This window comes from Lepidochelys kempii, chromosome 4 (assembly GCF_965140265.1).
Source record: "Lepidochelys kempii isolate rLepKem1 chromosome 4, rLepKem1.hap2, whole genome shotgun sequence".
Taxonomy (NCBI): Eukaryota; Metazoa; Chordata; order Testudines; family Cheloniidae; genus Lepidochelys; species Lepidochelys kempii.
Genome location: NC_133259.1, coordinates 64842091 through 64869564, shown reverse-complemented (window position 1 = coordinate 64869564; position 27474 = coordinate 64842091). Strand labels below are relative to the sequence as shown.

The 27474-nt window shown below is 38.5% G+C and overlaps 1 long non-coding RNA gene across 3 annotated transcripts in view; it reads right to left on the bottom strand.

The window, feature by feature from the left end:
* LOC140910493 (uncharacterized) overlaps positions 1–24946 on the bottom strand; it is a 62225-nt gene extending 37279 nt beyond the window's left edge. For 2 of the 3 annotated variants that reach the window (XR_012158607.1, XR_012158606.1), the window contains exons 1-3: positions 24613–24945; positions 13178–14915; positions 2132–2188 (exon numbers count right to left, since the gene is read on the bottom strand). This is a non-coding gene — a long non-coding RNA (uncharacterized lncRNA). Of the gene's footprint in view, positions 1–2131; positions 2189–13177; positions 14916–24612 lie in introns of all 3 variants that reach the window. The other variant, XR_012158608.1, reaches the window with a different exon arrangement.
* Between the last annotated feature and the right edge of the window lie 2528 nt (positions 24947–27474).

The window sequence follows — 27474 nt, the reverse complement described above, 5'->3', positions numbered from 1 at the left end:
CGTAGTTTGGACATGTCTTTCCCCCAAAAATCCTCCCCCCCCTTGCACCCCACTTCCTGGGAAAGGTTTGGTAAAAATCCTCACCAATTTGCATAGGTTACCACAGACCCAAACCCTTGGATCTGAGAACAATGAAAAAGCATTCAGTTTTCTTACAAGAAGACTTTTAATAGCAGTAAAATCAGGATGGTCGATACCTTACAGAGTAATTAGATTCAAAACATAGAGAATCCCTCTAGGCAAAACCTTAAGTTACAAAAAAGACACACAGACAGAAATAATCATTCTATTCAGCACAATTCTTTTCTCAGCCATTTAAAGAACTCATAATCTAACGCATACCTAGCTAGATTACTTACTAAAAGTTCTAAGACTCTATTCCTGTTCTATCCCCGGCAAAATAGCATACCAACAGACACAGACCCTTTGTTTCTCTCCCTCCTCCCAGCTTTTGAAAGTATCTTGTCTCCTCATTGGTCATTTTGGTCAGGTGCCAGCGAGGTTACCTTTAGCTTCTTAACCCTTTACAGGTGAGAGGATTTTTCCTCTGGCCAGGAGGGATTTTAAAGGGGTTTACCCTTCCCTTTACATTTATGACACAAGTCACCACAGATAGAGGGAGACCCTCTACAAAGTAACCAGAGAGAACTCCAAGAGGGACCCTAAGACAGACTAGTGGCACCAACAGAGGAACCAAAGCTGGGGTAGGAAGTGGCCCAGGGAACAGATGTAGGGGCACCTGCCCCCTCACCCACATATTTTGAATTGTTTTTGAGCCCTTGGCTGAAACCTGGTGGAGTATGTCTGGGTTCCCCTACCCCAGCCACTTACTCTCTTGCTACTGGGCTAGATGACTATGGACTCTCACCATTGGGCAACACAGCCATTGAATCCAATGGAAGATAGGTGCCTAGCAGGAGTTTCAAAGGCACCTAGTGTCTATCTGTATCTTCAGTTGCCTAAATACCCTTAAAAATCTAGCCCTAAATCGTGCCTATCTTTCACAGGCACAATCATGTCTATAGGAGTCTACTTTGGGTTTACACCTCCTTCTACTCTCCTGTTTTAGTATGATTACCCCAATGGAAGCTTTGATTTGGTCCAAAAAATCAGATTTTTTAAAAGATACATCCTTTTCCAAAACAGGTTTACTGAATCCCTGACTAAAACTTCTATAAAATAAAAAGCTCACAATGAGTTACAAAGTACTAACACTTCTTACCAGTTAAAATTTTCAGTATTTGTTCCTTGACGTTACCATCCAGTGACCTCTGTTAAATTAAACTGCTAACACGGCTCTAGGGTGCTATGGCAACGGGTCGATTTGATTTGCATGCTATCTGGGTAACTATCTGCTGAAATGCTGCATAGATGTAACCCAATTATTGGTCGCCACCATCTTTTTTTTTTTTTTTTTTTAAACTGTGTGTAGCTACTGTATTATACCAGCAGATTTCTAATAGCTTCTAACAGGGTTTATTCTCCTTAGCCCTGATATTCATTTCATGTGCTATGGGAAGAAGGGAGAGAAACTCCTGGGATAGCAAACCGAAATAAGCAAACACCCTGATGATTTTAGATGTTAAATACAAACATTAATTATACAGAAGATTTCTCAATCCAAGTACTACACTGTGCCCCGGTATTGCACAAACATTTTTCCATAGTACAGCACTTTGAATGTGTACTGTAAAGTGATATGTATATGCTAAATCATGGTGATTTCCCTTTTTATTAAGGATCATTGAAAACATTTTAATCTGACTAGCATACTTTGAAGAATAATAGCAGTGCAGTAAAAGTGCTCTTGTGGCGCACAAGCATTACAGAGCTGGAGATGCTGGCACTATAGAAAAACTATCTAGAGAAAAGGTCTGCCTGCCACAAAAGAGTTAACCCCCCCCCCCAAACCTCCTGCTCTGTGGCTGTCAATGCTGGCACTGATTAGCCAGGAGGTCTCCCTCCAGGTCTGTCCCACCCTTTCTACCCCCCCTTTTTGCTGTTGTTGTAACACTCAGAGCAGACAGGATTGGACCACAGGCTCAGCCTAAAGACCAAGGATCAAGCCCCAAATCTGTGTGCATCTTAACATGTTATATAAACCAAACAACATAATGGATGAGAAACTCACCTGGCATAAATCAATGCAGCTCCATTGAAATCACTGTGATTTACACTGGCCGAGGATCTGCAAAAATAATTTTGCATCATTTAACATACATTGCAATAAACTGCATTTTTATCTTCCTTGCTTCTATTGTCTTCTATTTTATTTTCTTTCCAACTACAGTGTATTTTGTTGTAGCAGTTCTCACATCTCTTGCAGTGCCTCTTTTCACAACCCTCTGCTATGGTTAGGAGCATCTGTGTTATAACGTGTGTTTTAATTGGCCTTTGGGAGATTAAAAAAAAAGGCCCAATAGCTGTTAGCCTAGGTATTTTAGCCTTACATCCTTTCTTACTCAAGACAGTTTTTTTGTATATATTTGAACATATAGACTACATGCAGTTTATGCATGGAGCGTTCAGGACACTAAAACTTCCATTGATGATGATGATATAATCAGAGTGATACCACTAGATGTGAAATAATGAATATTCTGAACTACTTGTGGGCACCAAAATAATTGCTGCTTTGTCAATATGTACAATGAGTGGTCCACAAAAATACGTGTCGGATGTGCTGTGTTCCTCTGCCTAATTAAAGAGACACAGTGAAGAGCTGTCAGCAGCAAGAAATGACCACACTTGAGAACTATGCCTTTTTATACCAGATGGTAGCTGTTATAGATGAAGAATCAGAAATGAAGCTGATCAACCTGGTGTTTAACTAGAGTCTGCAGCTGTGGACACTGAACATGTCTCATTTCCTTTAAGTCTACCACTTAAGATATTCTATAGTCTATAGATGCACACACTAATACACTATTTTAACTGTTTTACTAAAGAAAAACTACACAAATTGTTAGAATAAAGACCTCTAACATAGCCTTCTAATTATATATGTATGTATTCATTAGTAGTGGCTAAGTTGTCAGAGCTATATTTAGGTAGGTGATATTTACTTAAGATCTCTTTGGGGTCTAGGTCTTCACAGAACCAGTTTCTCCTTCAAGGAAAGGTCTTTCTTTCTCTCTTTCTTGCAATATTGGTTTGGTTTCTTGAGATTATGTGACTCTGATGATATTTCCTGATTTGTATTCCAAAGATCAACACAGACTTCATAAAATTAATACTGTTCTGCGATCCTCAGAATACAGACTAGCTTTAGCTGGTGGACAATATTTTACAAAGACTAGCTCTTTCCCTGGTGAGGAAGCTAAATATAAAACCATCTCGGATGAGAATGGTTATCAATATTGAATGGTTGATTTTTATTGATTAAAGGATCATAACCCTTCCTCTCATGGTGAGATGAGGCAGAACTAATTTGACTAAACTATCTTTTTAGAATTTATGGAACCCTTTATCCACTCAGAAGGTCTCTTCAATTACAGCCACATCCACCATCTGCTTTTTAAAATAGCTTAATTTATTCTCCTATATAAGTGTGGTGCATGAGGAAGAAATCTTACTTTGAACACAAATCTCATGCAGCTATTCTGCTATTAATAGTGGAATGGGTAATTCCTGGTAAACTGTACTTGATCCCGGAGCTCATTTGCCATACACAAAAAGAGGTCCCCATAATACCAGAACACCAATACATTTTCTTCAAAAACATTATTCCAGAAACAAACACAATAACCCTAATCTGATAGTTAATTGCTGTGTTCAGACCAGTTGCCAGATTACCATAAGTACTTTGGGTTTAGTACCAGAACAGCTGAGAAACAGAGTTAGAATAGTGGGACTCAGGATTGCCTCCTTTTTCATGTGGTAAAAGCTGTCACAAGAAACATTGATTATTTTTACTTAAGTGTTCAGAAAAAGGAACTGGGGGTCTACAGTTCTATAGGTTGAAGTTTTCTGTCATGCACAGGCAGAATAATGATAGCTCTGATGCTAGTATACGCACAATAGCTACAGGGCCACTGCACAACCTGGACTGTTAGAGCTGGATCCTTAAATGCATAGGTGCTAGGGCCGCCAGTGTGCACAACTGTCCAAAGTTTGACATGCAATTCTGTGTCTAAGTTCATGCTTTGGCAAATGTTTATATTCCTTGCTTTGAAGACAGGTCTATGTCTGATTGATTGAAATCACTGGAAACAGGGCTGAGTTGTACCTAAAAGGCTGCAAAATAAGCAGTGTCATAAGCTCAACAACATTTCTGCTACATGTGTTACTGATTCAAAGTGACTCAGATTTCTAAATATAAAATCACATCTGAATAATGAGTAATTATTCTCACTAAAATAACTGGCACTTGTGATGCATATTTTTAAACTCTTGATGTTATATATATATATTAGTTAAACATTTTTATAAACAAAAAAGTTTAGCCGACGCAACACATAATAAGTGAGGAATAATTTATTTTTTATTTAGAGGATTCTGGACTAGAATCCAACAACATTAATCGTTCCCAAGACTTTTTAAATAACCACAATATAATTTTATTGAAATCTGTCACTGGTAGGAAAAAAGGATTGACAAATGACTTGTTTAAATCATCTCTTCCTAGTAAATCTCCAAGCATTTTAAAATGATGGGAAAGTAACTGTTTTATATGTATTTTAATATAACAAGTACTTTCGTCCATCTCTCCAAAATAATTGCAATTTGCCAGGTCACTAACTCCTCTCAGGACCCCTTAATGAAGTACAGTATCAAAGAAACATTTTAAAATAGAGACATTCCACAAAGCTGATTTCATTCCAGCTAGCACTCTTGGCTAGGCTAAAGCTGGAGCAGTACATCTGGGAAAGCAGAGAAAACCGATTGAAAACACTTTGTGCTTTTACAAGCTCTAAAACAGTGTGGTGACTTGTTTTGATGTTTAAAGCACTGCCACGGTATCAGAAAGACAGAGGAAGGTGATCTGAAGCTCAAAAGTCTGATACAATAGTATATGTATATTGAAGATGTAGCAAATAAGGGTAGTAGCATTTAGTGTGCTCGTAACAGACTAAAACTCAGTTACGTGTCACGAGGGGATTGGACCTTCCAAGAGGGAGTGGGCCCAGTTTACCTGCACCATCCTTCTAATGGGACAGGAGAGAAGAACCACTTCAGACAGCAGTAGGGAGCTGGAGAAAGGAAGGGGCAGCTGAGATTGAGTGGAAGATAGTGCCAGAGAGCACTGCTAGAATTTCTAAAGAGCAAAGATTAAGTTTATGATAGGAAAATGAGAACAGGGTGCCTGCAGGACCACCTCAAGACAAGAGGGGTTGCTCCAAGAGGACCTGCCTTGCTACATTATGCAGAAAAAGTAACCTGGAGAATAAACCCTTATTGTACATTGCTAAATTTGTTTTTTTTTTAATCTTTAGTGATTAAAAGCCTTTGTTCCCCTCCTTCCGGCCCTTCAAAAATCCTTAGCATTCCCTGGCCTAGGATTTGTTATGAGGAACTACATACAGGCATCATGTAAATTATCCTACTTGGTTGATCCCATTGTACTTGGTCTGTTCATAGAGGGAAGTTCTAGCAGAATTCTAAAGACAGTTTCAAAATAGGTGTAACAGAAAGGGCCATCTTAAAGTGAGAGGGGTAGATATGATTTGAGGAATGGTTGAAGGGATAACAAAAAGTCAACAGAGTGAGAGGAAGAAGCTATCCAAAAAGGAAAATTTGACTTTTATTTTTCAAATAAAGAGCTTTTCTGGCAAGATGGTGAAAACTGTGGATGGCAATTTCCTCATGAGGATATGTTGTGGGTCTGTGCCTCTGACAAAAAGAGAAACAGAGAATAAAGAAACACTACCAAGAACCACAAGTTCAAAAGTGCCAGAGGGCTGCCAGTTTGGAACTGATCCAGCTTCCAGTGTAAATTAGAACAACCTGATTTATCCTTGGTAGTGATGGCCAACAGGAGGCCACTGCAGCAGCATATAATAACTGAAGCACAAAGTTGCTTCTGCCACATCCAATTCTCCCTGACACAAACCGTACTCCATATTTTGTAGGGAAGCTTTCATGTGAAATCTATCTTATCTGTGTTTGTGGTACCTCATACTCTGGTTTGCTGATAATAAAGACTGGATAAACTATTATGTTAGACATACAAAAATTCTGTTAAGATTATATATTAATGCCCAGTAGTACTATATCAAGAAACTTCTGATAAAACGTAAATATATTCCAGAAACAGCCAAGTTCTATAACAGTCAATCTTATGTTTCTAGCAAGATATAGAGGAAATGTGCCAACTCTTAAAAAAACCCACAACAGGTTAGAAGTGAATTAATCATACAGGGCCTGACCTCCCAACCCTGAATCAGAGTCAAAGGGACTACTCACATAAATATCAATGGGATTAGCCCTTAAACAGTAAATTCTGTCAAGAAGCAAACTGGTTAACACTGTCCCCGGTGCTGCTCTGTGTGGCCACTGGAAACCTACAAGAGAAGCGATATAGCCCCATAGTGCAGTGATTTAAAGAGCTAACTCAGATTAACTTTCTGCTGGTTTTGAAGATACCACATCTGTAGGCAGCTGACTCTTTCTTTAATTAATGTGGGTGTGTTCAGTTAAATTATTTGTTCCCTTGTTTGTATAAGAAAAATGATTGATTAGGGCTGCACTCATCCCTCTCTCTCTCTCTCTCTCTCACACACACACACACAAAACAAAGATATTTGTAAATTTTTTGGGGTGGTGTGGTGATTAATGAAAACACAGAGTAAATATACTTTGAACCCTCATGTTTCTCCGTCAAAGTCAGGAACATCCCCAACTCAGCCACAGAGATCCATCTAATAGAACAAATCCAAATGCTTTCCTGTAAAGAAGACACTAGAGGGAGCTCACATAAATGTAAAAGCTTCTAAGATGTGATAGAAATGTGTTGCCATTGGCTAAAAGGTTAATTAATTGCTTTACAGATGCCAAATATATAAGGTGCACCCAATGGCCCTGTATCTCTCATGCTGCTGAACAACTTTGGCAGATACTGGTGCTCCTTTCATTTCAGTGGAATGCCCATTTAAAGTATTTATAATGCTTTTCAATTCTCTAGCAAATAGGAAACAAGTTTACTCATAAGTTTTACTGAAACGATGGGATATGGAACACAACTGGTTAGCATCCAAGAGTTTATACACAATACAAAATTATATTCTTATTCTTATACACACACACACACATTAAAAACATCTACACATTTTTGTTAACCAGCAATTAATTGTTCTTTATGTATTGTAAGACTAAGCAGAAGTCTCACCCCCATCCTTTTTACAGGTACTTATTTACAACTTGGTAGTCATGTGAGTTCTTCTCACTGAAGAATACCCATGTGAGGAAGGACTGCTCATGCGAGTAAAGGTTTGATCCTTTGTGTTATCTTAGATAATAAACTCCAAAGAATGACATTCCAGTGTTTCAATACCACAGATTCTTCATGGAGTTCAAGTTTGTATTTATGATCGGCAAAGCTTTTTTCCTGGACTTACATTCAGCTTTCACTATTTAACAACATTTTGCTTTTATAGAACACTCTCCATCCCTATATCTCAAAGCACTTTACAATTGAGGATAAATATTGAGACAGATGTGTTAGAGAGCTTATTCCTTCACTCTCCCACTTCCCTGGTCCTTCTCGTATGAACAGAGAGCAACAATACCCGAAGTCCGAAGGTGCAAACAATTCAATGTTTATTGGGGTGAACTTCCAGCAAGCTTAAATACAAGTTCCTTTTTCCTTATTTTCGAATCCCAGCTTACTTCCTGTTTGCCCCTAATTTATATAGTAATATTCTGAGCTATACCTTAACCAATCATTCTACTGAAATTTAACTAACCAATCCTAACATATTGTAACATGATTAGCTAACCAATTATATCCCACCACCTTAATTAGTTTACACCCAGCAAAATTAATTATACAGCAGACAGAAACAATCACAGAACCAGACAGAGACCATGCCAATAAACAATAGCAAAGTGGGAACTATAATGACAAAACAATACAGAAGTGAGGATTTCACAACTACATCTATAAAGACATAAGAGTTTCCCAGCTGTGTCTATTGATAAGTGAGTTCTTACCAGACAGAAAACTATCAACCTCAAATTCCTTTTACATCTTCTAGGCACTTCCCTTTCTCTGGAGGTGATGGGCACTATCAGGACAGGATTGTATTCCTAACAGCCCAATAGCACCTTCTTTCAATGTGACTAGTTTGGAATGTGAGGATGTGACCGGTCGCTTCCCAACTTATGGCTGCCTCTGTTGCTTAGCCAAAGGCCTTAGCCTAAGAACAGGGCCTCAGACTGTCACAGTAAGAGAAAGACCTTACACTGGCAGACAGTGATTTTGATTCTTTCTTTTATACCTCTAACTAGTCAAGTGATAAGAATACACCTAAATTCTTAAAGTACAGGCCTTTACAGACAGGCCTGAATATCTATATCCTAACAAGATGGAGAAATTAAGACAAGAGAGGTTGAATGACTTAGCCTAGGCCACACAGCTGGCCACTGGCAGATCCAAGAATACAACCCAGGTATCCTAAATCCCAGTCTCCTTCACAGTTCATTGGCCTCCATGAGGTGCATCAACAGGGCACTCTCTTGCTTTTTTATTCTCCACCAGGATACTCTTTTTTATGCATTTTTAGTATTTCATTTCTTCTTCTCTCCCTGCAGCTACTACCAGCACCTGATGATGACTATTTACAGCTTTACCATTGTCATTATTTACTCTCTTACATTTTTGTTACAGAATAAGATATAAAGTTATGTATAAACAAATGTCTGCAGCAGTGCTAGAGGATGTTCTGCCATATAATTTAAGAAAAGAGTCACACAACTTTAAAGTTCTTCAGTTCTTTTTGAAAAGAATAGATCAGATTCTCTAGCTTGCGTTCGTCCCTTTGTGTTGCTTTGGATGCCCAAAGGGGAATTCCTCTGATGCATATTGGTTGTGAGCAAGCATAGACTTTTCCTAACAGCCATGCCCAGTAAAAGAGAATGTCCACTATCACATAAATAGAAAAGTAACAGTCATTTTATACTTGCCATATTAAAATGTCTTTAAGCAAATGAAATATTAATTCTGCATTACTAAACCAACAGACTGCTGATCAGTCCTCTTACGATAACTAAGGAAATATCCATACATGTAATCCAATCAACTATGTAATATACTGGATTAGTGACACTCATTAATCTAATATAAATTAGCCTTTCTGATTTTATATACTTACGTTTTTTTCTCTGTTATTTTGGGCTACCCTACAAGGCCAGCAAATCTAGATACTGCCACATGCATTTTAAACTACCATGCATTGTAAAAAGAAAAGGAGTACTTGTGGTACCTTAGAGACTAACAAATTTATTTGAGCATAAGCTTTTGTTAGTCTCTAAGGTGCCGCAAGTACTCCTTTTCTTTTTGTGAATACAGACTAACACGGCTGCTACTCTGAAACCATGCACACTTTGTAATAGGTGTTTTGATTTGGATAATACTGACAGTTTAATGAGTCATTCTTCCAAATAAATAGTAAGGCAATATGCTCCAGTCACTCATGTTTACAATAATTCATACAAGAAAAGGACAACAACTTAATTTTGACATTGTTTCCCAATCCTGGCAACATTTACTCTCAAATCTAAAGGCTGAGATTGTAAGCCTCTGGGGCATAGACTTTTTGTTCTGTTCATATAGCACAATAACACTCTGATCCAAGACTAGGGTTCCTAGGCACTATGGTAATACACATAATAAATCAAATTAATAATAACAATAAATGTAGTATTCAATTATTTTCAATTAAAATCTGCCAGTGGAAGCCAAACTAAGGAAACACTGGTCTATTCATCAGTTTTTCAAGGCTTGTGTAGACTTGCTTTACTTGACCAGCACTATAAGTATAGCCTTGCTGAGCATCTTCCTGAGCAGTCTACTAGATTCATCTTTATAGCAACTTACATATATGTGCTTATTTCTTTTATAACGTTGGCTTCCTGAATCTCCTCTATCCTGTTTGTTCACTTGTCACATTTCTTTATATTGTAGAGAAAGAATTGCTACTCTTATTTGTTGTACAGTGCCTAGTGCTGTAGGATATCTGATTCATGTTTGGGGTCCTTAGGCACTAAAGCAATAGAAATAAATGAAACAATAATCAACTACCTGAAAGGTGGTTCCAAAGAGGATGGATCTAGACTATTCTCAGTGGTAGCAGATGACAGGACAAGGAGTAATGGTCTCAAGTTGCAGTGGGGGAGATTTAGGTTGGATATTAGGAAAAACTTTTTCACTAGGAGGGTGGTGAAACACTAGAATGCGTTACCTAGGGAGGTGGTGGAATCTCCTTCCTTAGAAGTTTTTAAGGTCAGGCTTGACAAAGCCCTGGCTGGGATGATTTAATTGGGCATCGGTCCTGCTTTGAGCAAGGGGTTGGGCTAGATGACTTCCTGAGGTCCCTTCCAACCCTGATATTCTATGATTCTATGAAAGGCACATAAGGGAATTAGATGCACCACTCCAAGTGACCCGCAGTGGGAGTTAGGTACCTAATTTCCTTAGGTAGCTAAGGTAGCTACCCACCCTATTTAATGGTATTTAAGCTATCCGACAAAGATACTCATTATAGTTGAATTTTATGGACAAAATTCTGGCCTCAGATTTACAACTCCTATTTACTTCAAGGGTGTGGGCATACATATTTTAGGGCAAAATCTATCCCTATAATCCCTGTCTGAGTCAGATGTATTTTCTGTATCATATTGTGATCATACAAATGAGTAAGTAACTTTTCTCTGTTAAATACTGTTAATCTCCAGGGCAGGTATACTGCCTAAATGTTTTATTTTTTTTTCCCAGTCAGTTGTTTCTGATCTCTTGACAATAAAATTCTCCAAATTTTTCAAAGAATTTACAGGACACAACCACATGGTTCTCTCTATTAAATTTATGAAGGGTGTGTGTGTAAATGTATAAACTGAAGGTAAAAATAGGTCAATAACAGCTGCACTCTAGCAAATCCTTTATATAATTCTGCTTGGGTCTTCACAGCAGTGATAATATATTTCTCGCTTTGCATTCATATTTGCTTTAATAAGAGCCTCTTACTATCATCTGGAGCTAGAATATGAAACAAAGAATAAAGAAATGAGTGACGGAAAGACTGCATCTTAATAAGTGGTTCCCACAATTATTCTTCAAACTGTTCATAAAATTCAGTACATAGTTCACCAGGCTCCTGGGTTCCAATTTTGGAAGACTAACTCTCAGATTATTGAATAAAGAGAACAAATATGTTCAATTTTGTTTCTGGCTCAGTCATCCTAAAAATCTAACAGAAAAATAAATATAGTACTTTGATTATTTTGCTTAACTACATCAATTTATACATTTTTATTTATTTATTTTAAAGATACGACTGACATATCAGAGCACATTCACAAAGGCAGCATTTCTTAGCTCTAGCAGGAATGACTGACTACAAGGATTCCTCATCACATAAGGAAAAAATAATCACACTGATCTTTATATTTACAAATTTCCTTTCACTTGCAGTTTCTTTCCATTATGTAATCCATATGATAAATTCTGCAGACCTAAAGAGGTTTACCAAGTCTCATGAGCCTGAAGAGTTTATCAGCTCTGCAGATCTGAGATACTATTAGCCTTGGTATCTCTGTATGGTCTTAAGGAATTTATGAGCTTCACAGGTTGACAAGTGAGGCCCAACCTTGAAATTGGACTTTGGGGTTTTGGCCAGAAAAACATGTTGATTATCTCCCAAATCCATGAAGTGAAGATCTGTGTCCCTACAGAATTTCTCTCCGTATATGACATGCAGATAGAGACACTGTGGTGTTCATAAACTCTGTGAGGGCCGTCTTCCAGAATAGTCTTTATAGACTCCTCAAAATTTTAATGTCAGGGAAAACACAACATATTGAATAATTTCAGAATTAATCTATGATATCACACTTTCAAAAAATCAGTCAAAAGCACCACTCATCATTTAGAAGGACAGAATAAACTAATTTTAAGAGTTTCTAGGAAAAGATATGAGTTATAATGTTCCTAAAAAGAAAAATCAGGAAATGTTTGCATAAGAACTACCTCTAATGTTTTAAATATTCATATTTGATTAATGTCTCTGCCCAATCATCTTCAAGTTTTAAGGGGGAAAGGGTGCAAATCTATTTACCAGCAGGGATTCAGGTTTAACAGACTTAAAGTTGATTGGTTAAATTTTTGAGAAATTAGAAGGGGTGGGTAGAAATGTCCAAATAGGATTATAACCAAAAATAGTCAGTCTTACTATGGAGACTCCACTGTCTCTTTATAATATGCCCTTAGTTGCACCCTTGAAAGCCTCCCCTGCCATTGCAAGATTAGAAATGGCAGGTTTGTTAAAACCAAGAGAGCCAACTGCTTAGCGATGAGTTTAACACATTCATTTATAATAAACAGAAGGTATGGATTTAGTTCCTATAGCTTAGGGTTAACATTATGTGTGGGGAAAACAAACATTTGATATGAACTATCAAGGTTCTTTCCCCACTCTGAACTCTAGGGTACAGATGTGGGGACCTGCATGAAAACCCCCTAAGCTTATTTTTACCAGTTTAGGTTAAAACTTCCCCAAGGTACAAACTATGTTATCTTTTGCCCTTGGACTTTATTGCTGCCACCACCAAGCCTCTAACAAATATATAACAGGGAAAGAGCCCACTTGGAAAAGTCTTTCCTCCCAAAATCCTCCCAAACCCTACACCCCCTTTCCTGGGGAAGGCTTGATAAAAATCCTCACCAATTTGCATAGATGAACACAGACCCAAACCCTTGGATCGTAAGAACAAGGAAAAAGCAATCAGGTTCTTAAAAGAAGAATTTTAATTGAAGAAAAAGTAAAAGAATCACCTCTGTAAAATCAGGATGGTAAATACCTTACAAGGTAATCAGATTCAAAACATAGAGAATCCCTCTAGGCAAAACCTTAAGTTACAAAAAGGACACAAAAACAGGAATATACATTCCCTTCAGCACAGTTTATTTTATCAGCCATTTAAACAAAACAGAATCTAACGCATATCTAGCTAGATTACTTACTAAATTCTAAGACTCTATTCCTTTTCTGTTCCCGGCAAAAGCCTCACACAGACAGAGAAAACCTTGTTTCTCCCCCCGCTCCAGCTTTTAAAGTATCTTGTTTCCTCATTGGTCATTTTGGTCAGGTGCCAGCGAGGTTATCCTAGCTTCTTAACCCTTTACAGGTGAAAGGGTTTTTCCTCTGGCCAGGAGGGATTTTAAAGGTCTTTACCCTTCCCTTTATATTTATGACATGAGCATAAAATTATACTGGTAAAAAAGGGAATAGCATAGATCAAAACAGTGATGGCATCCCACTGTCTCTGTTTATATTCCAAATGCCAAGTATTTTAATTGGAAGATTTAGGCTTGGATTACCAGAAGCTTTAGCCTGCTGCTTTACTGAAATCATCCCCTGATAAACAATGAGGTCACTACTAAGCAGGTCTAAATTAAGCACATGAAGAGGCCTTTTCTAGGTTGTTTTTTTCAGTATGAAAATCCCATGCTCTGCCATGCTTGTTCCATGTCATCTAAAGTATTTGTATGATACTTGGTTTTCTGCTATTATCATTGCAAGAAGAGCAACACATTGATTAAATATCAGTTTATTATTCAGAGGATTTTCTATTGATTTTTTTTAAGGGTTACAGAAATGTATCTTTGGTTACATACATGTGAATTTGTTAATAATAATCCAGCAATGTTCTTTTCCATGGAAGCCTCCTAATCTGGTACTCATATTTTCTGCTTTTACTGAGTTATAGTAACAGTGTAACAGGTATTATTTTTAACTCCTATTTCTGAGATAGCTCAATATTCCTTTTCACCATTGGTTTGATAGAACTTGAAATGGTAGACTTGGCAGACAAGACTTTCAGAAGTACCATAAGTAGTGATTTTGCTGCTTCAGCTGCGTGCCCAAATTGAGGCAATTTTAAAAGGCATTGAAAATCAGGCCCCTTTCAATTGTTGTTAGTTGGGCACCCAATAACTGGGACATACAAAATCACTACTTTAAAATCTTGTGCTATTGTAAACAACAACAGCGGCCCAGATCCTTCCCTCCAAACAAGGACCAGGGCCCCATTGTGCTAGCATCTGTAATAGAAGAGGAAGAGGATGTCATAACAGTAAAATGAACATGCCATGCATTATCACTCATCTCAACCTTTAGAAACAATTCTCATGTTTGTCTGAAACTATAGATTATTTGAATATAAAGCACTTACACAGATTTCTATGTATATAAAACATTTCAGAGGCTAGAGTATCAAAGACTGGCTACAAATAATGTCAGGTTGCAAGAGAGTCCGAGAGCATGGGATAGTCCTTCCTGAAGCTATTTGTTGGGGGGACACAGGAGCGGGAACCAGTTGTGCATGAGGAGAAAAAGGGTCAGATTGGCAGACAAGAGGAAGAACTGGTTTAGGCGAGGGGTTCCCGCAGGCACTGAGTTTGTGGGTCCAGGGATCCCGGAGTAGACAACTTTTGGGAAATGAGGTGAGCCTTCATGGGCAGAACTTCCCAGAATGACTTCCAGAGGTGGTGAGCAGCAAGGTCTGGAGTCATATGTCAACAACAGGAACTAATAACTCTGATTACAGATGCAGCCAGACAGTTTTAGATCCTGGAAATTTAATCTTCATCAATTTCATGATTAAGTCAAGTGTTGTTTACTCCAATCACAGGAAGTTTGTTCTCGTAAACATTTGATTGCAGTTTGGTTGTTTCATTTCTGTAGTTATGATTTTTTCATCTGTACAAAAACAAACAAAATTATAATTCTGTACTACAATAAAGCCCTTATCTTATACACGAATGTGTGTTATAGTCCAGTTGAAGGTTAAACATCCAAAGCATCAACCAGCAAGATACAACAGAAAGCTGACTTTTGAAAATAATGTCTGTTAAAAAATCAGTTGCCTTTGGTACATTAAGCCCATTAGTCTGACTGCCATTAGGAGAGAAAACTTTTGCACTGAATGCCAAATAAGTAATTTTAGCTCTAAGAGGAGCAGAACTGTTGATGCAGTAGAATATCTTGCTTTTCAGGACTAGTATTTTGCATGCTTCTACATGAAAATAAATTTTAAAAAATTAAACAGTGGGGGTATGGAAGGAAAGAAAGCCATCTTCATGAAGCCTGCAGGCTTTTCTAATTGTTATGCACTCTAATAATGAATGCAAAAGTAATTAATATAGCTGCAGGCACCACAATTTCTGAATGCATAACAAAGCACTGAGATTCCATAATGAATTATAAATGGGATATATTTTTTTCTCTTCTGAAGTTAGATTTTTATTCTTGCTGTTGAGAATTTACTTTATTAACAGTTCCAGCAGAAGGTACATTATAGGCATTATGTGCCCATCAAATATACAACCCTTCTGTTTTAGCCTGGTATTTATTGTTTTAAAAAGATGTTGCTGAGTACAAAGGATGGAATAGTTCGATCATTAAACACCACACAACTTATTGCAGAGGATCTGTATGGCATTTTTCAGCCACTGCTTTGTCAGAGTTGTAAAAGTATATGATCATAATATGTAAAAATCTGTTTACATGTGTCATTTGCTGTGCTCATTGAAGTCCAGAGAACAACATACAGTACATACCTCACTCCATACCCAAAGGAGTGCTCTGAGATCCCCCGGAAGCACCAAGTATAACCTCATTATTCTTTTCAGTATTCTTCCTCCTTTGCTCCCAAAGGCACTCCATTGAATTTTCCTTGTCTTGAAGTGGAGGAGGCATCTTTTAATTAACTCACCTGTATGTGAGGCAACACATTCTTTCCCTTCAATGTGCCGAACTTTTATAACACGTGTGTTGACATTGTTGGCCTAGGCTATTATGGGCTATAAACAAGGGCAAAAAGTGATGCTATGAACTGTAGGAATAAGACACTTAAATGTCCTGCAGTTGAATTGTAAATGTTCCACTCTGTTACTTTTTATTCCTTTTTTCATCACACACTATTGTTTAAAAGGAAATTTATTTTTGCAGTTTGCTGAAGTATTTAGTGTATACATGTGTTTGGTTTGGTTTGGCTTGTTTACGAAACTATGAGTCTGCTGGTTGTTAGGTTTGAAGAATTAAAATGATACATGCAAACTTTGCAAGGAGATTTTCAGTGACACCATAGACTTATTATTTCCTCCAATATATTTATATTTATATTTATAATTAGGGCTGTCAAGGGATAAAAAAATTAATTGCGATTAATCGCACAATTAATTTTTTTAATTGCGCAATTAATCACACCGTTAAATAATAATAGAATACCATTTATTTAAATATTTTTGAGGTTTTCTACTTTTTCAACTTGATTTAAATTACAACACAGAATAAAAAGTGTACAGGGCTCACTTTCTATTTATTTTTTATGACAAATATTTACTGTAAAAAACCAAAATAGTATTTTTCAATTCACTTAATACAAGAACTATAGTGCAATCTCTTTATCATGAAAGTTAAAATTACAAATATAGAATTATGTACAAAAATAATTGCTTTATTCAAAAATAAAACAATGTAAAACGTTAGAGCCTACACATCTGCTCAATCCTACTTCACCGAATCACTCAGACATACAAGTTGGGTTACAATTTGCAGGAGATAATGCTGGCTGCTTCTTGTTTACATCACCTGAAAATGAGAACAGGCATTTGAATGGCACTGTTGCAGCTGACGTCACAAGATATTTACGTGCCAGATGCGCTAAAGATTCATATGTCCCTTTTATGGTTCAACCACCATTCCAGAGGACATGCGTCAATGCTGATGACGGGTTCTGCTCAATAATGATCCAAAGCAGAGTGGACTGACACATGCTCATTTTCATCATTTGAGTCAGATGCCACCAGCAGAAGGTTGATTTTATTTTTTGGTGGTTTGGGTTTTGTAGTTTCCACATTGAGTATTGCTCTTTTAAGACTTCTGAAAGTGTGCTCCACTCCCCGTCCCTCTCAGATTTTGGACAGCACTTCAGATTCTTAAACCTTGAGTCGAGTGCTGTAGCTATTTTTAGAAATCTCACATTGGTACCTTCTTTGCATTTTGTCAAATCTTCTGTGAAAGTATTCTTAAAATGAACAACATGTGGTGCAGTCTTGGATGATGACCTATAACAAATAATATATGGCAGAATGTGGGTAAAACAGAACAGGAGACATAGAATTCTGTCCCAAGGAGTTAAGTCACAAATTTAATTAACACATTTTTTTTTAAACCAGCACATCAGCATGGAAGCATGTCCTCTGGAATGGTGCCAAAGCATGAAGGGGCATACAAATGTTTAACATATCTGGTATGTAAATACCTTGCAACGCTGGCTACAAAAGTGCCATGCAAATACCTGTTCTCACTTTCAGATGGCATTGTAAATAAGAAGCAGGCAGCATTATCTCCCGTAAATGTAAACAAACTTGTTTGTCTTAGTGATTGGCTAAACAAGAAGTAGGACTGAGTGGACTTGTAGGTGCTAAAGTTTTACATTTGTTTTGTTTTTGTGTGCAGCTATGTAACAAAAAATCTACATTTGTAAGTTACACTTTCACAATAAAGAGATTGCTTTTGAGGTGAATTGAAAAATACTTCTTTTATCATTTTTACAGTGAAAATATTTGTAATCAATAATAATAATATAAAGTCAGCACTGTACATGTTGTATTCTGTGTTGTAATAGAAATCAATATATTTGAAAATGTAGAATACATCTAAAATATTTAATACATTTTAACTGATATTGTATTGTTTAACAGTGCGATTTATTGCAATTAATTTTTTTGAGTTAATGGTGTGAGTTAACTGCAATTAATCGACAGCCCTATTTATAATATGCTGAATGCAGAGCTGTTCATCATGAAGGGTCACTAAGCACTTTACAGAATTAATAAAATATGTTGTGCTATCTCTACAGTGTAAGTGCTCAGCTTGGAATTTGGCTAGGACAGTAATGTACCTACTCTTACAAAATGTACTGAAAAGGGGTTTAATGAATATAAACTGTCACTGTGTTATGGTACAAATCAGGGAGTCTCAAAACTATAGCTATGCTGTACTTTTGTGGGTGTGGATGAAAGTCCCAAATCTTATATAGAATATGCATTTTAAACTCCTCAAAAATATTATACCATCAATAAGTCCCTTTGCCAGGGAAAAAAAGAATGCCTTTCCTGACAAAAACCCTACAGGGGAAATCATGCTCCTGGGAAATTCAGGCTCTATCTATTGTGGAGCCTTTACAATTGCAAGCAGAACCAATATAGCCCAGAGGTGAACTAAGCCTGAGGATGTGGAGAACTAAACTGAGGATGTGGAAAAAGCTAATGTACTCAATGCTTTTTTTGCCTCTGTCTTCACGAACTAGGTCAGCTCCCAGACTACTGCACTGTGCAGCACAGCATGGGGAGGAGGTGACCAGCCCTCTGTGGAGAAAGAAGTGGTTAGGGACTATTTTGAAAAGCTGGATGAGCACAAGTCCATGGGGCCAGATGAGCTGCATCCAAGAGTGCTAAAGGAGTTGGCGGATGTGATTGCTGAGCCATTGGCCATTATCTTTGAAAACTCATGGCAATCAGGGGAAGTCCTGGACGACTGGAAAAAGGCTAATGTAGTGCCCATCTTTAAAAAAGGGAAGGAGGAGGATCCTGGGAACTACAGGCCAGTCAGCCTCACCTGGGTCCCTGGAAAAATCATGGAGCAGGTCCTCAAGGAATCAATTCTGAAGCACTTAGAGGAGAGGAAAGTGATCAGGAACAGTCAGCATGGATTCACCAAGGGCAAGTTATGCCTCACTAATCTAATTGCCTTCTATGATGAGATAACTGGCTCTGTGGATGAGAGGAAAGCGGTGGACGTGTTGTTCCTTGACTTTAGCAAAGCTTTTGACACGGTCTCCCGCAGTATTCTTGCCAGCAAGTTAAAGAAGTATGGGCTAGATGAATGGACTATAAGGTGGATAGAAAGTTGGCTAGGTTGTCGGGCTCAATGGGTAGTGATCAATGGCTCCATGTCTAGTTGGCAGCCGGTGTCAAGTGGAGTGCCCCAAGGGTCAGTCCTGGGGCCGGTTTTGTTCAATATCTTCATAAATGATCTGGAGGATGGTGTGGATTGCACCCTCAGCAAGTTTGCAGATGACACTAAACTGGGAGGAGAAGTAGATACGCTGGGGGGTAGGGATAGGATACAGAGGGCCCTAGACAAATTAGAGGATTGGGCCAAAAGAAATCTGATGAGGTTCAACAAGGACAAGTGCAGAGTCCTGCACTTAGGACGGAAGGATCCCATGCACCGCTACAGACTAAGGACCAAATGGCTCAGCAGCAGTTCTGCAGAAAAGGACCTAGGGGTTACAGTGGACGAGAAGCTGGATATGAGTCAACAGTGTGCCCTTGTTGCCAAGAAGGCCAATGGCATTTTGGGATGTATATGTAGGGGCATTGCCAGCAGATTGAGGGATGTGATCGTTCCCCTCTATTCGACATTGGTGAGGCCTCATCTGGAGTACTGTGTCCAGTTTTGGGCCCCACACTACAAGAAGGATGTGGAAAAATTGGAAAGCGTCCAGCGGAGGGCAACAAAAATGTTTAGGGGACTGGAACACATGACTTAATGAGGAGAGGCTGAGGGAACTGGGATTGTTTAGTCTGCAGAAGAGAAGAATGAGGGGGGATTTGATAGCTGCTTTCAACTACCTGAAAGGGGGTTCCAAAGAGGATGGATCTAGACTGTTCTCAGTAGTAGCTGATGACAGAACAAGGAGTAATGGTTTCAAGTTGCAGTGGGGGGGTTTAGGTTGGATATTAGGAAAAACGTTTTCACTAGGAGGGTGGTGAAACACTGGAATGCGTTACCTAGGGAGGTGCTGGAATCTCCTCCCTTAGATATTTTTAAGGCTTGACAAAGCCCTGGCTGGGATGATTTAGTTGGGGATTGGTCCTGCTTTGAGCAGGGGGTTGGACTAGATGACATCCTGAGGTCCCTTCCAACCCTGATATTCTATGATTCTATGATTCTAAGCCATCCTGTTACATCAGCCCCAGTTAGGCACTGCAAGATCCATTATAAAATTGGACCCAGCTGCCCTTTAACCTCCTTTAATTCCTGTGTGGCTCTGTCACAATCCTGGCCTCAGCTTTATACTGCATCCCAAATATGATATCTCCAGTGTGATATTCCACAAAAACCCAGTGCTGGAGCACTGATTTAATACTGACAAAGAAGAGAGAGTGCTGCCGACTGAAACACTAAAGCTGCTTCCTACACCACTCAGGTGTTTCTTGGAGGTTTCCCATCCAACTAGTGACCTGGTCTAACAATATTTACTGTGTCAATTCTCCCATATCTATACATATTTTGGTGATATTATGTTTATTATGGAAGGTTTTTCAGATGATGTACTTAATAGTCATTGGGCCAGAGAAACAGAAAGGATGAATCAACAGCCCAATTATGGTTTCTCACCTGAACTGTGAGAAACCAAGTTCAAGTCCCTGTTCCAATGGCTATTTAGTTTTACCAAGTGGAACAACTTCAGTAGGAGAGATTGAGAACAAGCCACTCAGAATAGCTAAAAAGAAAAGGAGTACTTGTGGCTCCTTAGAGACTAACAAATAGCCAATAACCCAGTGGTTAGGACACTCACCTGAAAGGTAAGAGACAAGTTTTCTAATCCCTCCTCCACATCAGGCAGAGGGGAGATTTGAATCTGAGCTTCCTCTATCCTTTGTGAGTGCTCTAGCCTTTGGGATCCTGCATAACAGGGGGAGGGCACTTCTCCCTCCATTTTTCCCAAGATTAGGCTTTAGTGCCTAATTCCAGGAAAGGGTCTTGGCTGTAAATCCTGAGCAGAGGGAGGTCCACCCCACCCGTAAAGGGGTGGAAACTAGGGCACCTCTGTCTTTGGCACTTCCTAGTTTAGGTGACTCCCTGTTGAACTTGCTGGCTTTAGTGTATGCTATTCTGAAGCACTAACTGTCTCCATGTTTTGCACAGGGAGCCTGGGTGCCTAGCTAGATGATCACAGTAGTCTCTTCTGGCCTTGGACCTACGAACTCAGGTCTTTGGATTCCACTAGGTGGCAGGGTGTCTAAACATTGTCATACACATTGTAAAGAGAGTGGTCACTTTGGATGGGCTATTACCAGCAGGAGAGTGAGTTTGTGTGTGCGGGGGCACAGGGTGAGAAAACCTGGATTTGTGCTGGAAATGGCCCAACTTGATTATCATACACATTGTAAGGAGAGTGATCACTTTAGATAAGCTATTACCAGCAGGAGAGTGGGGTGGGAGGAGGTATTGTTTCATGGTCTCTGTGTATATAATGTCGTCTGCAGTTTCCAAAGTAAGCATCCGATGAAGTGAGCTGTAGCTCACCAAAGCTTACGCTCAAATAAATTGGTTAGTCTCTAAGGTGCCACAAGTCCTCCTTTTCTTTTTGCGAATACAGACTAACACGGCTGTTACTCTGAAACCTAAACATTAAATGCTGCAACAGTGAGCCTAGCCCCAAGTTTAAATGTGTTATGGGCCCATTCATTTTAATTAGGATTTACACAATATCTCATGTGCTATCAGCCATCAGTAACGCATGAGTACAAATAATTTGTTTTATTTTATAGAAGAGGCTAGCAAGCGCTGCTGATAGCTTAGTTTATAATCAGGGTCTGGCTTTTCATTTCTGAACTAAATGGATAGATTCAAATTTGACTTCCTCTGTTAACTAGTGGGTAGTAATCTGTAATTCAACACACAGTATTTTGGTGTGCTAGTTTGTGAGAGTGGAAATTAAATTATCTCCTTTCTCTCCATTGAAATGCCAGCCCCTCAGTGCATTCCACATGTGGCAGCTCTCCCACCAGTAGAAGTATATTCTTTTCAATTTGCTCATAAAATTTCTTCATAAACTTATGTTGTTTGAAAATGACCATCATGAGATATGGATGTAATAATTATATTGTCTTGTAACACACTACTGAACAAGTCAGCATATCTGTAAAAGTTAATTGGATATGGGGGAATAGTATATTTTGTAGCATATTTATTAATTTGATGTAAACATCTACCTATTATCTCTTCTCTAAATATTTTCTACTTGATTTATTTTGTCTAACTTTTAGATAACACTGCTGTTTAGTCTGAGAAAGCCATCTGGGAACAACAACCCGATTGCCACAAAAGCATTCGTTTAGCTGATGTATCTCTTTAATGAAAACTAAAAATGATCTAGCTTGGGTGTGTAGGACTACTGATATATGCTGTTGATAAGTTCATGGGCTGTAGTTTAAAACTAGTACTTGATGTTTTTGAGATTCCTTATTTCCCAATCAGAAAAACACTGATTCTTGTTCTTCATTTGTTTTATATAATTAAATGAGACTTCACATTTTGGCATAAGCAGATGCTCATATGCATTTTTCCTGCCTGCATGTTGCCAGAATGTTTTTTTAGGATACCTGCCACAGTTGAGCAACTCCCGTAACGTAATGTATCTGGCACAGTTTCCAAAAATTTAAAAATGCCAGGCTAACTTAGTGAAATGTAAATTTAAAATAAAGGACTTAATTAATCATTATCTATTCTTCTGTTAAAGGGAGGATACAGGTTAGCAACAGATTTTTTTCTTAGTATATTTCTTGACCTAATAATGAAGAGTTTATAACAAATCAGAAAGATGATGTTTTCTTTTGTGGAGTGAACAGTTGTCAGTCTTTAAATGTAATACAATAGCTTTCAGTTTTCCTACATTTGTCTTCATTTTTACTAATGAAAAAAAAACAAAGCAAATTCAGATAATCAAGTTTCACAAAAAGACCTTCAAATGCATTTAATTTGAGTTATGAAAGGGGAGATGAAAAAATGTGAGACACTTATTTGTAGGTGAAATTCCAGCTGACTGCATGCTGCACTTACTCTAGGCTGTGTACAATAGCTTGTGTAATCCATGTTTGTGTTTGCATTTTAAAGACCTAACACTCTTCTGGAGATCCTCTTCAGATCTGAATGAAACTAGCGGGTTTCACCAGCTTGATATACAGTTAAGAATTCAAGTGTTTTCATTAAATCATGTATTAATTAGTATGTGTTCTGCATCTCAATCCTGCCTCTGTTAAACTGTCTTCAAATCTTCCTTCTTTCTCAGAAGTTCAGATAGAATCAGGCCTTATGAGCTTTTTCTGATCTCACACTCAGCAATAAGAATAAAGCTAGTCTGCAGGAGACAGAACTTTCCCCAAAGGGAGTCTGAGATGGTGGAAAGAACACCCTCAGGAGCATCACAAATCTTCCAACTTTCTGCTCCAAGTGCAAGGCATATTTCTTTGCCCTTGTCTTCTCTATCTTTAACATACAGCATCAGGTATATTTATATGGAATGGGAAAAACCCAAAACTAAACTATCCAAACAAGACACTCCACTGCACATGCGTCTCCTTTTGGAGAGAGGATTAAAGAACGAACAACACATGCCAGATGTGTAGTCATGTTGCTTAAAGAGGGCCGGTTCCAGGCACCAGCGTTCCAAGCAGGTGCTTGGGGCTGCAGTTAGAAAGGGGCAGCAGTGTTTCCGCGGCGGTGGCAATTTGGCGGCAGGTCCTCTGTTCCACCGGCTGCAGCAGCAAATCGGCAGCAGCTTCTCCCTTTTGCTGTCCGCGGTGGCAGTTTTTTTTCACTGCTTGGGGTGGCAAAAACTGTAGAGCCGGCCCTGTGCTTAAAGCACTACTGAAAGGAGCTTAATATTATGGTGCTGGCATGATATGGGGACCTAGAACAGAACCCTGGTTTTATTGCATTGACTTCAGTGGCATTCCTCCTGATTTATACCACTGTCAGATCAGAATTAGGAACATGCTGTCTCACTTCTCTCAGAATTTTAGGTAACTTTCCAGAATTTGTCAAATTTAGCATCACTTAAAGGCCATACAACACTCAGTCCTGCTCTTCAGTGATGTCAACGTTTTTGAAAGCTTGTTGATGGAAAACAATTTGAGTGCATTCTATCTGCCAATTCAAACAGCCTTAACACATGAAGCCACTAAATAATGAATTATATTCTGTGTTATCTTCAGAATTTTCACTGACACAAAAGAGCCACAATGAGTAAATTAAGATACTTTCTTTTGTTGCAGTGGCAAATGAACTGCTTGGTTTGGTTCTGAGAAGCTGTTATTGACTCAGTGGTGCAGAATTACCGTGCCCCTCCCACAGCTGTCCTGCAGACAAACTGAAAATATAAGACCAACAATATTCAGTATTCTTTCTCTTTTGTTTATGTATTTGTCTGTACATATATTGAAACCCACAAAAGCATAGGCAAACCCATACCACATCAGACCAGCAAAAGTTCAAACATCAAGACAAAATAGCAAATAAAGTAATCATTACACATAGGCTGCTGACCTATATGGGAACTGTTCAGTTTTAGAGAGTAGAGGAAGACGACGTACTGTACCTGAACAATGAATTCATGCCATTGCTTCTGATGCTGCCAGCTCTCCTGCTTAGAGCAGCTGCTAGGGTACTTCAGATACCTCTGTGGTTGGTGCCACTTCATACTGTCTCACAGCAGGCTCCTGGATCTTCAGAAGCCAAAGTGAGGAAAATCAATCTCACCTCCCAGTAGTCAGAATTACTGGAGCAGAAAGTGATTAAGTTCCATCTGCTGCTTTGTGATGTGACTGGCATCTTCAAGGGACACTGGGGTAAGAAAACAGACATACATTTTCTACATAACTCTCTCGTGCTGCATCATTGATTCAGTTTATATTGGCTCCAATATAGACAATGGAATTTAATCATGTGCCTAAGTTCTTTCTTTAGTCGGTATGGGCTGATGAATCAGGGCTTCAGTAAGGGAATGGAGATATTGGTGGAGGAAGAGGGGAGTTATTTTGTATAGACATCATCCAATATTTGTTTCTGTGCACCTGCTGAAGCTTTACTTAAAAGAAAGAAACAAAACTATGAATCACACATTCAGTGTGTGTTGTGTTAGTGATTTCCCTTTCCTGTCTTCCATCCTTTCGGATTTTCACTCTTTCTGTTTCTCAAATAATGGAGTAGAGACCAAAAGCATGGTAGAATACTTCAAGTGATATATACACCCATACACACATAAAGGTTCTGATTTTCCACTTAGTTTTGTCGCTGGTACCAGTGAATTCTTACACTGGTGTAGTTCCACTGAAATCAGAGAGTCACACTGGTATATAATGGATATAGTGCAGTGCAGTGGGGAATCAGGTATAACATGTGTTTTAACTATTTACCTGAGACTTCTCAAAATAGATTACAGGGAATATCATGAAATACCAGTCTTAATATTTATAGATTCATAGATTGCAAGCCTGAAGGAACCATTGTGATCATGTAGTCTTGTAGCGAGGTGGAGTGTCTTCCCTCTGATGTAGACAGGGAGGACCCACTCCCAATCCCCTGGTGGGCAGATGGACTGGTGGAGTAGGGTGGGCACGGGTCCCCCTTCCCCCTGCTGCCAACCCCACCCCTGGGGTGGCAGCCTACTCACCGTGGTCCACACGGCCTGCGTTTGTTTGCTGTCTGCTCCAGCCAGGGAGCTGGGCCACAGATTTCTTTTGCTCTGCCCTGCCCAGAGGGCTGAGCCTGACTGTTCTAATTCCTTGTTGATCAGCTTTCAGTGATTAGGTGGTGTACTAAGGCCTCCCTCTGATGCAAACAGAGAGGAACCACCCCAAGCCACTAATAATATGATTTCCTGTATAACACAGGCCATAGAACTTCCCCAATAATTCCTAGAATATCATTTAGATTTAGAAAAACACCAATCTTGATTTAAAATTGTCACTGATGGAGAATCCACCATTTCTCTTTGTAAATTGTTTCAGTGGTTAATTACACTCACCATTATAAGTTTACTTCTCATTTCCAATCTGAATTTGTCTAGCCTCAATTTCCAGCCACTGTTATATCTTTCTCTGCTAGACTGAAGAGTCCATTATTAAATATTTGTTCCCTATGTAGATACTTAGACACATCCTTTTCTTTGTTAGACTCAAGGTGTTCAATCTATTGAGCTTATCACTCTAAGGCATGTTTTCTACCACTTCCTCTTTCCATCTTTAATATTTTATAATCAGTAAATGGTTAATAACATAGTCCCTGAACCTGCAACTGTTATGAATTAAGATTGGATGGAAAATAATTCTGTTTCACAAAAAATAAGAGGTTTTGAACTTTGTTTAGTTCTTGATTAGAACAAAAATGAGACTTTCAAAATTTAGGCAAAAAAATATGAGACACTCTCCATAATAGTTAATAGTCCAGTGATTAGGAATAGTCCAGTGATTAGGACATTCAGTACCTGATTCAGAAACACTGATTCAGAGTAGGGAGCTGACCCTGAGTTTCTCACATTTCAGATCAATGCCCTGAACAGCAGTCATTGGCTGTTCCAAGATGGTGTGTGTGTGTGTGAGCGTGCACACGCATCTCCCAGCCCCCACTCCAGGAAACATTCCCAATTAAATTTTCATCAAAACCAATATATTTATACATATGAAAAATCACACTGACTTCAGTGAAACTTCTTATAGATTCAGAGGCCAGAAGGGACCATTGTGGTCACATAGTCTTTAGAATGTGGTCACCTTCTGTATAATACAAACCATAGAACTTTCCTAAAATAATTCCTTTTGAAATAGATCTATATGTCTTAGAAAAAAATCCAATCTTGATTTTAAATTGTCAGTTATGGGAAATCCACAACAAACCTTGGTAAATTGTTTCCATGGTTAGTTACACTCACCGTTAAAAATTTACACCTTATTTCCATTCTGAATTTGTCTATCTTCAACTTCTAGCCACTGGAACTTATATCTTTGTCTGCTAGATTGAAGAGTCAATATCAAATATTTGTTCCCCAAATAGTACTGATAGACTGTGGCCATGCCACTCCTTAACTTTCTCTTTATTAAGTTAGATAGACTCAAGGATCACAATTACTGTAAAGCATGTTTTCTAATCCTTTAATTATACTTGTCTCTTCTCTAAGCCCTCTCCAATTTATCAGCATCATTCTGAATTGTAGGCATGAGAACTGGACACAGTACTTAAGCAGCAGTTGCACCAGTTCCAAATATAGAAGTAAAATAACCTCTCTACTCCTATTCAAGTTTCCCCTGTTTATGCATGCCAGGATTGTATTAGCCCTTATTCAAATACACAAAGTTAACCAAGTGGGTAAGCACTTCCTGTATCAGTGCCACAGTTTGTAGCCTTGTATATCTGCACACAAGATTTACTTGAGAAATACTGGAATCTTCTACTAAAGGTCATA